We start from the raw sequence: 11,969 nt of genomic DNA, 5'->3' as shown, positions 1-11,969 counted from the left end.
ACGCAAAGCCATGCACTGCCAAGTCAATTTGAGTTCAAGCAAAGCAAGGGGTTTAAATTTATTTTAGAAAACTTCCTTGGTGCCGTGGGAAAACTCCTGCCGCAGGAAATGCAGTATGACAGATTCGTTGTGACAGAAGCAGGAGTAGGCCATTTGGTCAAGCCTGCTCCGTCATTCATTAAGATCACAGCTCCAACAACCTGCACTATCCCGACTACCCTTAATTCCCCTACCATACACAAACCCATCCAACTGTGTCTTCAATATACTTCATGAAGCTGTCTCAACTGCTCTCTTGGGCAGAGAATCCCATGGAGTCTCACAGAGTAACACAGATGTACAATACGGAAACAGACCCTTCGGTCCAACTCGTTCATGCAGCCCAGATGCCCTAACCTAATTTTGCCAGCACTTGGCCCAAATCCCCATAAAACCTTCCTATTCATATACACATCCAGATGCATTTTAAATGCTGTAATTATACCAACCTCCATCAGTTACTTCAGCAGCTCATGCCGTACATGCATCACCCTCTGTGTGAAAAGGTTGCCCCTTATGTCCCTTCTATATCTTTCCCCTGCCCTCCCTAAAACTATTCCCTCTAGTTCTCGACTCCCCCATCACAGGGAAAAGAACTTGTCTATTTAGTCTATCCATATCCCTCATAATTTTATAAACCTCTATAAGGTCGCCCCTTAGCCTCCGACGCTCCAGCGAAAACAGTCTATTCAGCCTCGCCCTATAGCTCAACCCTCCAACCCTGGCAACGTCCTCGTAAATCTTTTCTGCACCTTTTCTAGTTTCACAACATCTTTCCGATCGGAAGCAGACCAAAATTACATGCAATATTCCAAAAGTGGCCTGACCAATGTTTTCTAAAGTCGCAACATGAACTCCCAACGTCTATCCTCGATGCTCTGACCAACAAAGGAAAGCACACCAAACGCCTTCTTTACTATCCAATCTGCCTGCGTCTCTACTTTTAAGGAACTATCAACCTGAACTCCAAGGTCTCTTTGTTCAGCAACACTTCCAAGGAACTTATCATTAAGTGTAAAAGTCCGTTTCTGATTTATTTTTCCAAATTGCAGCACCTCACATTTATCTACATTAACTTCCATCTGCCACTCCTCAGCCCATTGGCCCATCTGATGAAGATTCCATTGAAATCTGAGGTATCCTTCTTTGCTGTCCACTACACCTCCAATTTTGGTGTCATCTACAAACTTACTGACTATACCTCCTACGTTTACACGCAAATCATTTATATAAATGACAAAACGTAGTGGATCCAGCATCGATCCTTGTGACACACCATTTGTCGTAGGCCTTCAGCCTGAAATGAAACCCTCCATCACAACCCTCTGTCTTCTGCCTTCGAGCCAGTTCTGTCTCCAAATGGCTAGTTGTCCCTGCATGCCATGAGATTAAACCTTGCTCACCAGTCTCCCATGAGGAACCTTGATGAATGCCTTCCTGAAGTCCATATAGATCACGTCCATCGCTCTGCCCTCATCAATCCACTTTGTTACTTTTTCAAAAAACTCAATCACGTTAGTGAGACATGATTTCCCAAGCATAAAGCCATGCTGACTATCCCTAACCAATTCTTGCCTTTCCAAATACATGTAAATCCTACCTCTCAGGATTCTCTCCAACACCTTGCCCATCATGGATGTCAGGCTCACCGGTCTATCGTTCCCTGGCTTTTCCTTACCACCTTTCTTAAATAGTAGCACCATGTTAGCCATCCTCTAGCCTTCCGACACCTCATCTGTGACTATTGATGATGCAAATATCTCAGTGAAAGGCCCAGCAATCACTTCCCCAGTTTCCCACAGAGTTCTAGGGTACTCCTGATCAGCTCCTTGCGATTTATCCACTTTTATGCATTTCAAGATATCCAGCAATTTCTCATCTGTAATATGGACATTGTTTCAACATGTAACCATCCATTTTCTCACATTATATATCTTCCATGCCCTTCTCCACAGTAAACACTGTTGCACAATATCCGTTCAGTATCTCCCCCATCGACTGCAGCTCCACACAAAGGCTGCCTTGCTGATCTTTGATGGGCCCTATTCTCTCCCTTGTTACCCTTTTGTCCTTAATGTATTTATAAAAACCCTTTGGATTATCCTTAACTCTATTTTCCAAAGCTATCTCATGTCCCCTTTTTGCCCTCATGATTTCTCTCTTAAGTATGGTCGTACTGCCTTTATACACTGAGGATTCACTCGATCTCTCTGTCTCTACTTGACATCTGCTTCCTTCTTTGTCTTAACCAAAATGTCAATTTCTCTGGTCATCCAGCATTCCCCAACATACCAGCCTTTCCTTTCACCCTAACAGGAATATACTGTCTGGACTCTTGTTATCTCATATTTGAAGGCTTCCCATTTTCCAGCAGTCCATTAACGTGCAAACATCTGCCCCCAATCAGCTTTTGAAAGATCTTGCCTCATACCTGAGTATTCCTCCAATTGAGAACTTCAACGTTTAGATCTGATATATTATTTTCAATCTCCATTCTAATGTTAATAGTATTATGGTTGCTGGCCCTTAGGTTTTGCACTCTCCCCAGTATGTGCATCCACACTGTGATTGAGAAAATGCCTTGTACACACTTAATACATTTCTCTATTTGACGGATAAGTAAATGGGAAGGAGTTATACCTTGGGTACACTCTTCCTTCATTCCCACCAACCCTACCCCCATTCCCACCCCAATAGTCGCAAGGCACTTTCCCCTGCAACTGCCGAATGTGTAACACAAGCCCATCAACCTGCACCCTCCTCACTATCCAAAGGCCCAAACATAGTTTGCAGGTGAAGCAGCACTTTACCTGTACTTTCCACAACCCGGTCTACTGCATTCGCTGCTCACAATGTGATCTCATCTACTTTGGGGAAATGAAGCGTAAACTGGGTGACTGCTGCACAGAAGACCTATGTTCTACCCGCAAAAAAGACCCCGAGCTTCCAGTTGCCTGCCAATTCCACACCCCACCCTGTTCCCTGGCCAACATCTCTGTCTCAAGTTTGCTGCAGTGTTCCAGCGAAGCTCAGCACCAGCAGAACGAAGAGCACCAAATATTGCACTTGGGGATCATACATCCTTTCGGTCCCAATATCGAATCCAATAATTCTAGGGCCTGAAATCCATAGTATCCTCATCCCTTCCACACACACCAAGCCTTGTTATCACATAGTCTGTCATTACACACTACCTATTCTCAGCTACTAACAGTTTATCACCCTCCCACGCAGATCGTTATCAACTCCCTTTCCTGTCCAACAGTTCTTCCCTCGCTTTGGGCTCTGTCCTGATCTATCATTTACTACGTCCGCCTTCCTCCCACAATGTTTTTCGCATATAAACCGACATTTTCCCAATCACTATCAGTTCTATGGAAGGGTCACCGGCAACGACTGTTTTTTTGTTTCTGATATACAGCATCCGCAATTCTTTCAGTTTTTTTATTGAGAGAGAGTAGGAAATTGTTTCGAGAGACAGAGGGAGAGGGGGGAGAGACAGAACAGACATGAACTGTTGATCTCCGTTGTTTCTTATAACCTAAAATCGTTGCAGTGCGATTAGTTCCCTTAACCATGAAGAAATGACCTGTTTGCTGTAGGCTTGTGTCGCAACCGTAGCGCATCTGATTCCACCTCAGCAGTTTACGTGTTCAAATCACATCAGGCTCACTGCAGTCAACTATACCTCTAGACAGGATTCCGCTCGTAGGTATGTGTTGAGCCAAGTCTGTTTTCTGGGCACTTTCGATCACACATGAAGCTTCGCTATGCGTTTGATTTGTGAACACTGTGTCAGAGAGGTGCTGCGCCCATTGTTTGGGTAAATGCTCAGCTTCCCCCAGTGTGAGAAGTAAAACCTAGACTGTTCGATCAGGGGGTTTAAACACTGGGCCGCCTCCCTCTGGGCAGCCGCTTCATTCAGTTGGTGACAGCGCGGTGTGAATAACATTATTCTGATATTTTTACAACATAATCTAGAGACTCCCAGCTTTATGTTTCAATCTATCAGGAGAGTGACAGCGAGTTCAGATAGAAATGTTTTCCACCAACAGCAAATCCTTTCCTCTCACTGGACACAGTTAAAATTATCTTTATTCAACAGGAGGAGCGGAAACTACAGTCTGACGGCCCCTCTCCACATTAACGGTGAGCCTGAATTTTATAAACGGTGTCAGTAAAATCCAGTGGCGGACACTGATTTGGTTCAATTGCTTTTTGCCAAGCGTAATTCACCAAGAGGATGCTGCTGTGTGAAACAGCGTGGAGAATTAATGCAGGGCCTCCTGCACATGGAACACACCGCAACTGATGTGTTTCACCTTCGCCAGTTTATTCCTATCTCGGAGAAGAGAGGTTTGATGATTCGGATCGTAGCAGCCCGACAGAGAACAGGAGAAGACCACACAGCCTTTCACAGGCTTGTCACCACAGCTGGGTGACCGTGGCCTGTGTATCAGAATGGGACATTTATTTGCATCTACTGACGGGAAGCACAGCAAATTGGAGTGCTGGTGGGACTATCACACAGGAGAAAACGGCTTCGACCTGTCAACTGGAGTGGCTCCCAATGCGCAACTCCGCTCACCTTAACTGAATGACTGTAAACAAATTACTCAGTGATTCAAAGGAATACTCAGTTTTGAATCTGCATTGTGTCATAGACCTTCGAGAATGATGTCAAAACACCTTCATTGCTGTGATGGAGTATCCTGTTGGACAGAATATACCGGTTGTCAAATTTCCCACATGCTGTTAGTCCAACTCCGATTTTACTCAAAATCACAAAATGTGTGACAGCGCAGACTGAGGCCATGCAGCCCACCTTAGCTCTGCTGGCTCGATACAATATGTAAATAAGTGTCTCATTCTGTCGACCTCACCCTGTAAATCTGTACATTGTTAAATTGACCATGCCCACCGAATTCCCTTTTGTGTCCATTGAATCTGCCTCTTTGTCACTGTCAAACAGGGGTTTACTGACCCCACTCCTGTGCGAAAACATTCTTCCTAATGCCACTTTTACTTTTCCTGATACTTTAAATCTCTGCCAAATCGTTCTCGATCCTTTCATTCATGGGAGCATTTTCACGACATTACTTCCTCTGTCTAGACCCTTAATGACTTGGAAGACTTCAATCAGGCCAACTTTCAGCCTTCTGTTCATCAAAAGTTCCCAACTTTCCAATCTTCACTGCTGTCATTCCTCATGCATGCAACCATTCACTTCAACCTGTTCAGCACTGTCTCCAATCACTTCACTCCCCGCTTCCTGAAATTTCGCACTCAGAACTGAACAGTAATGCAGCTGGATGATTCGGATTGCACAGGCGAACAATCTGCAATACTTGACTCCACTTTTCACAAATGTTCTCTTCGCCTTGCTCACTGCAACTGGAGCTCTGCGCCATCCTGACTTCAGGCAGTCCGATCTTGTTTCATTGAGAAATTTTGCACAAGGCAATTTAAGAAATGAGGGCTCGTTCGGGATTCAAACCAGCAATTCTCGCACGAGCATGTAGCTGAAGACCCGAAGCGAAATTCGCACCGCTAGACCAGCGAGCCAATGGCCGTTGAGTTCCGTCTCTGCCCTGACCCCTGACACCCCAAGCGCTCTTCTCTGAAGAAGTTGAGACTTGCTCAGTGTGAAATACATTTGACATTGCTCCAAGAAATGCAAACAGCAAGAGATTCCACAACATTTGCTTCTCATTCTGTCTCCCTGCGCCCAGGACGCTGCTGTTTGTCCTGTTCCCAGGAACCGGACTCTCTCCACTGGCGGATAATGAAACCATTTTGTTTCTCCTTGCAAGTCTTCTGGGGGAGGGCAGAGCCCATTCGCTCTTCTGCTCTCTCTCAATCACTTTGGATAGGAGACGTCAGTTCCACTCATGCACAGGAAATGGGCAAGTTTTAACGACATTACAATGGTCTGTAATCAAAGAAACAGAAAGATGCTGTGATGGCGGGACAGAGAGAAATGGACACCAGAAACTGTTCCCTCAGGTAAATTCATACGAGTACATTTGTGTGCAGGCTGCTCGGTGCTCAGAATTCGTCTTCACACAGCAATCCTGCAGAAAGTCTTTTCTAACACTGGCGTCTGTTTCTTTGCTGCGAACGGGCAGCAGTAAACATCTGAGCCCCAACTGTCCCAGATGAAGTTAAAAATGAGCCATTGTTTCTCCCTCAGCCGCTCTGTCCCAGAGACAGGGAGAGGGACGGCATCAACGCGTGACGTCATTCCGCCGCAGCCTGAAGCCGTTCAGTCCATCATTTCCATGTGACTCTCTGTCACTTGTATCTCTCCGAGATGATTCACAATCGGTGATTTGTGTCCTCATCATGGGAACTGTGTCTGTGTGGTGATGCTGCTTTCGAAATGCTGATCGTCCTGTCATTCACGTCTGAACCGGAGTGGGGAATTATTGCAGGGAATGAATACGACCGCAAATAATGTGGCTTTGTGGCTCAGTGGTTAACACTGCTGTCTCATAACGGGACCTGAATTCGATCCTACCCGTGTGCAGCTTGTTTGTGTGGAGTTTGTTCAATCTCCCCGTGTCTGCGTGGGTTTCCTGCGGTGCTCCGGTTTCTTTCCACAGTCAAAAGATGTGCAGGTTAGGTGGACTGACCATGCTAAACTGCCCCATAGTGCCCAGAGGTCGGTAGGTTAGGCGCATCAGTCAGAAGTAAATGTCGGGTCTGGGTGGGTTACTCTTCGGAGGGTTGATAAGGACTTGTTGAGCAGGAGGGCCTGTTTCCACACTGTAGGGATTCGAATTCGAATTGTTTCAACTTCACCAGCTCATTCCCATTTCAGAGAAGAGGTGTTAGGATTCAGTTCAGAGCAGACCGGCGGGAAACAACTCAAATCTCCACAAGCACTTCCCCTCAATTGTGTAAATTGGGCCAGTATTTCGTGACATATTCAGCTCACACTGAATCACAACATGTGTCACAGCGTAGACGGAGGCCATGCGGCCCACCTTCGCTCTGCTGGTTCTACACTGTAAGTAAACGTGTGACTCAATTCGTATAATTCTCTTGCCTTTTCCGTGTAAATCTGTACATCTGAACGTGACCACCGAATTCCCTCTCGGGTCCATTGAATCTTCCTCTTTGTCAATGTCAGACAGGGACTGACTGACCCTAACCACTCCCTGTACGAAAACGTTCTTCCTAATGTCACTTTTACTTCTTTCCCTCCTGACATTTAAACTCTGCCGAATCGTTGTGGATCCTTTGTAGCGTGGGAGCATTTTCACAACATTATTTCCTTTGTCTCGGCCTCTTATGATTTGCAAGGCTTCTGTTCTCCGTGGAGGGCAGTCCCAATTTTCCAATCTCGCTTCATTGCTGACATTCCTCATGCACCGCATCTCTGGCAAGTCGGAGTAGTAGAAGATCCAAGGCGAGATTCATACCCCTAGACCAACGAGCTAGAAACCAGGCGCACCCCATCGCCCGTACGCACCCCACCTCTTGAACGAGCTGAGACTTGCTCAGTGTGAAATACATTTTACATTGCTCTAAGTATTGCAAGCGGCAAAGAGTTTCCATAAAAGCTGCTTCTCATTGTCCAAGTGTTTTGGGAAGCAGATGAGAAGGCGAAGTGCAGAACAGAGCGCCGCTATACGGGAAAGCTGCTAAAGAGGATATTGAGTGTTTAGGAGAGATCGTTTCCCTTCTGGGTTGTGCTCCGATCACGCACCCACAGACATATCGCCAATGTGCAAACATAAACTCTGTCTAAATTCCCACATTCTGTTTTTTCGAACTGTGATTTCGCTCAAAAGCACAAAATTTTAACACTCTCAAAATTCAAATTTTAACAAAGTGCTCATAGATATACTTTGCGAACACCTGGAAAAATTATTCCAAACGTACATAGGGAATTTCGGTTTGAGGGCTCTTGAACTTTAAGTAGAAGGAAGGCAAGTTTGCCTCGAGGCTGCATAATGTGGAGATGTGTTCCCCATGTTAACTGGTAGTGGTTGACCATCCCAGTGCTTCCCGATGCAGGGTTGCCCTGACCCACCGGGAGGTTTCTTTGATAAACTGTCCCGGGGGCTTCCAGTCTCACCGTGACGTCATAGGGCGAGCCCCCGGTGATGGCCTGCAGCTGCTGTGACACAATAATGAGGCTGGCCCCGGAACATGAATACAAATTAGTTCATGAGTCACGTGGTACTGAATCATTGGATGGAATGTTCTTTCAACCTCACGGATTTATATATGAGAGGAGGTAAATGGGCAGGGTTACACCTCGGGTCCACTCTTCCTTCACTCGAAACACCCCACACCCACCTCCCATTGTCCCAAGGCACTTTCCCCTGTAACCGCCGAATGTGTAACACCTGCCCATTTACCTGCTCCCTCCTGAATATCCAAGGGCTCGAACATACCTTCCAGGTGAAGCAGCACTTTACCTGTACATTTGCCACAACCTAGTCTACTGCATTCGCTGCTCACAGTGTCGTTTCCCCAACGTAGCATGAAGCATAAACTGGGTGACTGCTTCGCAAAATATCTCGGTTCTGCCTGCAAAAGAGGCCCTGAGCTTCTGGTTGCCCGCCACTTTAACACGCCACCCTGTTCCCTGGCCAACATCTCTGTATCAGGCATGCAGCAGTGTTCCAGCAAAGCTCAGCTCCAGATGGAAGAACAAAGTCTCATTTTCCACTTGAACACCCTACAGCGCCCCCGGTCTTCAATATCGAGTTCCATGTCTTTAGGGCCTGAAATCCGCCATGTCCTATTCTCTCCTATTCCCGTAATGTCGTCTTTTGCGGCTTTCCCGTCTAGGGGCGCACTGTTCTGCACCTCGCCTCCTCATTTGCGACCCAAAACACTCAACATAAATATTTCACATTGTTCTACTGGCCCAATGTGCACAGTTGAGGTGACACACTCGTGTCGGTCTGCGTGGTCTTCTCCTGTTCTCTGTTGAGGAGGGCAATGCTTGTCACTGGTCACCCAGGTGTCAGAGAAAAGTTTCGAAACAAAAAAGTTAAATTTTCTGCCATTGGAGAGGGCCCGGTTCCTGGACACGGGACAAACGACAGCAGCGAAACAGAATGAGAAGCAACTGTTCTGCAAATTGTTTGCCTGACCCCATGAAAAGCAGACAACTTCGCAGTTGGAGGGAGAGCAGCAAATACACCACTCATGTGCGGGGTTGAATCACCAACCTCCCGGTAAACTGCTGAACGCTCAGCCCAACGATGCGATAGAGAAATGTGACTACGTCGGCAGCAACATCGCTAAGGGGAGGCTATTAGTGAATTCGTAATTCAGCCTCACCGCCTAAAATTACATTTGTCGTCTCTAAGACTTACTTTTCCATAATAAAGCCTGGGACATTCATTGTGGAGAGATGAGATCGAATTGAACTAAACACATTGATGAGAGATCGAGCGGGTGGGAAGGATCCATTCCCATGCGGAGAGAGATGAATAATCAGGGCCCAAAATAAGGAGCCACTTCAAGAAATTTGGGGTTCATTCAGCAAAGCTAATGTAGAATTGTTCACAGAAAATTGTGATGAAAGTCTCTCGAGTTATTTTGTTCAGAAGCATTGATGATGCGAATACAATCGATAGGATGAACGTAGATTGGTAAATGTATTTGGTGACAGTTCTGTTCTAGCCCTGTGAGCGACACCTGGATCTGAAGGAGTATAAGGGACATTAACAACATCGATCTGAAATTGGACACGTGACAAGAAACAGAGCCATCATTAACAGTTGGCTTTTGAACTGGACAAGGTTTCTCGTGAAATTAGCTTGAGGCTTGAGGCATGCAAGGTCAAGATAATTTAGGTAAAACACGGAAACGCTATCCTCATGAGCAGACAGTGAAAGGATTACAAGACACAAATTAAACATTTTCGACAAGTGATACAGGGGACTGGGAAGATAAGTATTATAAGCTGGGAACAACAAAGTTCTGGAGCACAACACTTACATTCAAAGACCGAAAACATCCAGGTCCTGATTAATTAGATTGCATTGTGGTGCTTTTTTTTGCAAAACATCCACTTGCAATGTCCGACAAAAGAGTGACAAATCCCATCCCTGTCAGCCCAGGATGGAAAATCCGAAGGGATGAACGTTTGCTGATTTTCTGAAGATTCACAGAGCTTAGACTGGGTTTTGGTGATTGTTTCTTTTCCACTCCCAGGAGCCGCAGTGGTCGAGGCGTTCAGTTGGGGAGAATAAAATGTGCCCGTGAGCAGCATGTGGGGCTATTTCGGCTTCCCCTCATCTGACTGCGCTGTGAGTTGACTCAGATGTTCTCAGGGACATTTACTGACGCGAGACAGTGAAAGGATTCTCATTCCCGCAGATCGGGAATTCAAACCGTTTGCCGGCTTCAGGACAATGAGAAGATTAATTGGGGTGTGTGAACAAGCTTTGAGCTGCATTTCAAACAGGTAGGTGGAGTCAGATTCATCATCCATTGCGCCCCGGCCCTGTGCGTATCTAACGCCACCACGCTGCAGAGTTCTGACGTTAACACGGACATGCGCAGCAATGGGAACATTCACAAGGTGAACAACCAAAGATAATCACCGTCACTGATTCCCTTCCACAGGCCCAACTTTGTGAAGCAGTATCTTTCACTGGGAAAGGAAACACCCTTGTCCTCAGGTGCCTGCTTCATTTCGATCACGATTTCAAGCCCCTCACTCTTCTAGTCTCATTTCCAAACACTTTGCTCAGAGCCTCAAAAGAAGCTCTGCAGGTATCTGCTTGTTCCACCCGAACAGGCAGTGGGTTGCAGATTCCCACCAGTCCCAATTTGAGTGAAATATTTTTCCCCCTCCACTGATTTGAATCTTAAAGAAGAAGCCGGGGAGCAAGCTCCCTTTCTTTTCGACGACATTTCTCATTTTGTACTCGGAAGGGTTCACACCTGCGTGGGGAAACCGCAATGGATTTCAAGTCCATCGCATTAACCACTCGGCCCACGAATACAGAACCACACTGACAGCTTGACTTCCCAGGTCTGTCTGCCTGTGGAGCTGAGAAAGAGTGAACCATCGCAGAGTTTGTTTGAATCCAATCACTTCACAGTGATTCGAAACGGTTAAATATCTGCACATGGTGTTTGCAGACCTTTAGGTGTTTCACCCCAAAAGATGAAATGAACTTTCAGTTAGAAATTGCAGGCGGAACTCAGCAGGTCAGGCAACATCTGTGGAAAGAGAATCAGAGGCAACATTTCAAAATTGTGTTTTCTCCGACAGGTCCTGTCAAACCTGCCGAGTTTCTCTTTTGGTCTCGTCTTCTCAGCATACGCAGTCCCTTCCGTGAGACATTAATTCAATTCGGAAACCCCTTTGTGGAGAAGATTTCCGTTTGGGGAACATTTTCCTGACCCCATTAAAAGCGCACAGCTTCGAAGCCAAAGAAGGACAGCGAACACACCGCCCCTGGGTGGGCTCGAACCACCAACCTTTCGGTTAACAGCCGAACGCGCTGACCAATTGCACCACAGAGACAGACACTGTCGTGGGCTGCACCATCGCTTAGTGATTTTATAATTCAGCCTTCCCGCCGAGAATTACAATTGTCGTCTATCAGTTTTACTTTTCCATAATCAAGCCTTGGAGATGTGTTGTAGAGATACCGGGGACAGTCTGCAGACACATCCATGTCACGAGCAACTAGCTTTCTTATTCCGGGGCCGTCGCCCTTCCAGCCTTTCAGTGTTTTGTCTGTTCCCGAGTTCTCTCATTGGCTCGCAGGGGAGAAGGGGTTTGAATTCCTGATGTGCAGGAACGACAATTCTTTCAATGTCTCAGATCAGTTCATGTGCCGAGAACATCAGAGTCAACCTCCCGGCCTCTTCAACAAGGGGACGGTGTCTGGACTGTCTCTGCTCAATCGGACAGGTCATCTTTCATTCTCCTCTAAATCCGC

General features: G+C 46.4%; 1 non-coding gene across 1 annotated transcript; it reads right to left on the bottom strand.

Moving 5' to 3' along the window:
- Positions 1–11,474: 11,474 nt before the first annotated feature.
- On the bottom strand, positions 11,475–11,548 carry trnan-guu (transfer RNA asparagine (anticodon GUU)). The gene has a single exon. It is a non-coding gene; the product is annotated as a tRNA-Asn (tRNA).
- Between the last annotated feature and the right edge of the window lie 421 nt (positions 11,549–11,969).

The sequence above is a fragment of the Chiloscyllium punctatum genome, chromosome 36 (assembly GCF_047496795.1).
Source record: "Chiloscyllium punctatum isolate Juve2018m chromosome 36, sChiPun1.3, whole genome shotgun sequence".
Taxonomy (NCBI): domain Eukaryota; kingdom Metazoa; phylum Chordata; class Chondrichthyes; order Orectolobiformes; family Hemiscylliidae; genus Chiloscyllium; species Chiloscyllium punctatum.
Note: the sequence above shows the minus strand (reverse complement) of the source record. Positions and strands in the feature narration are given on the sequence as shown.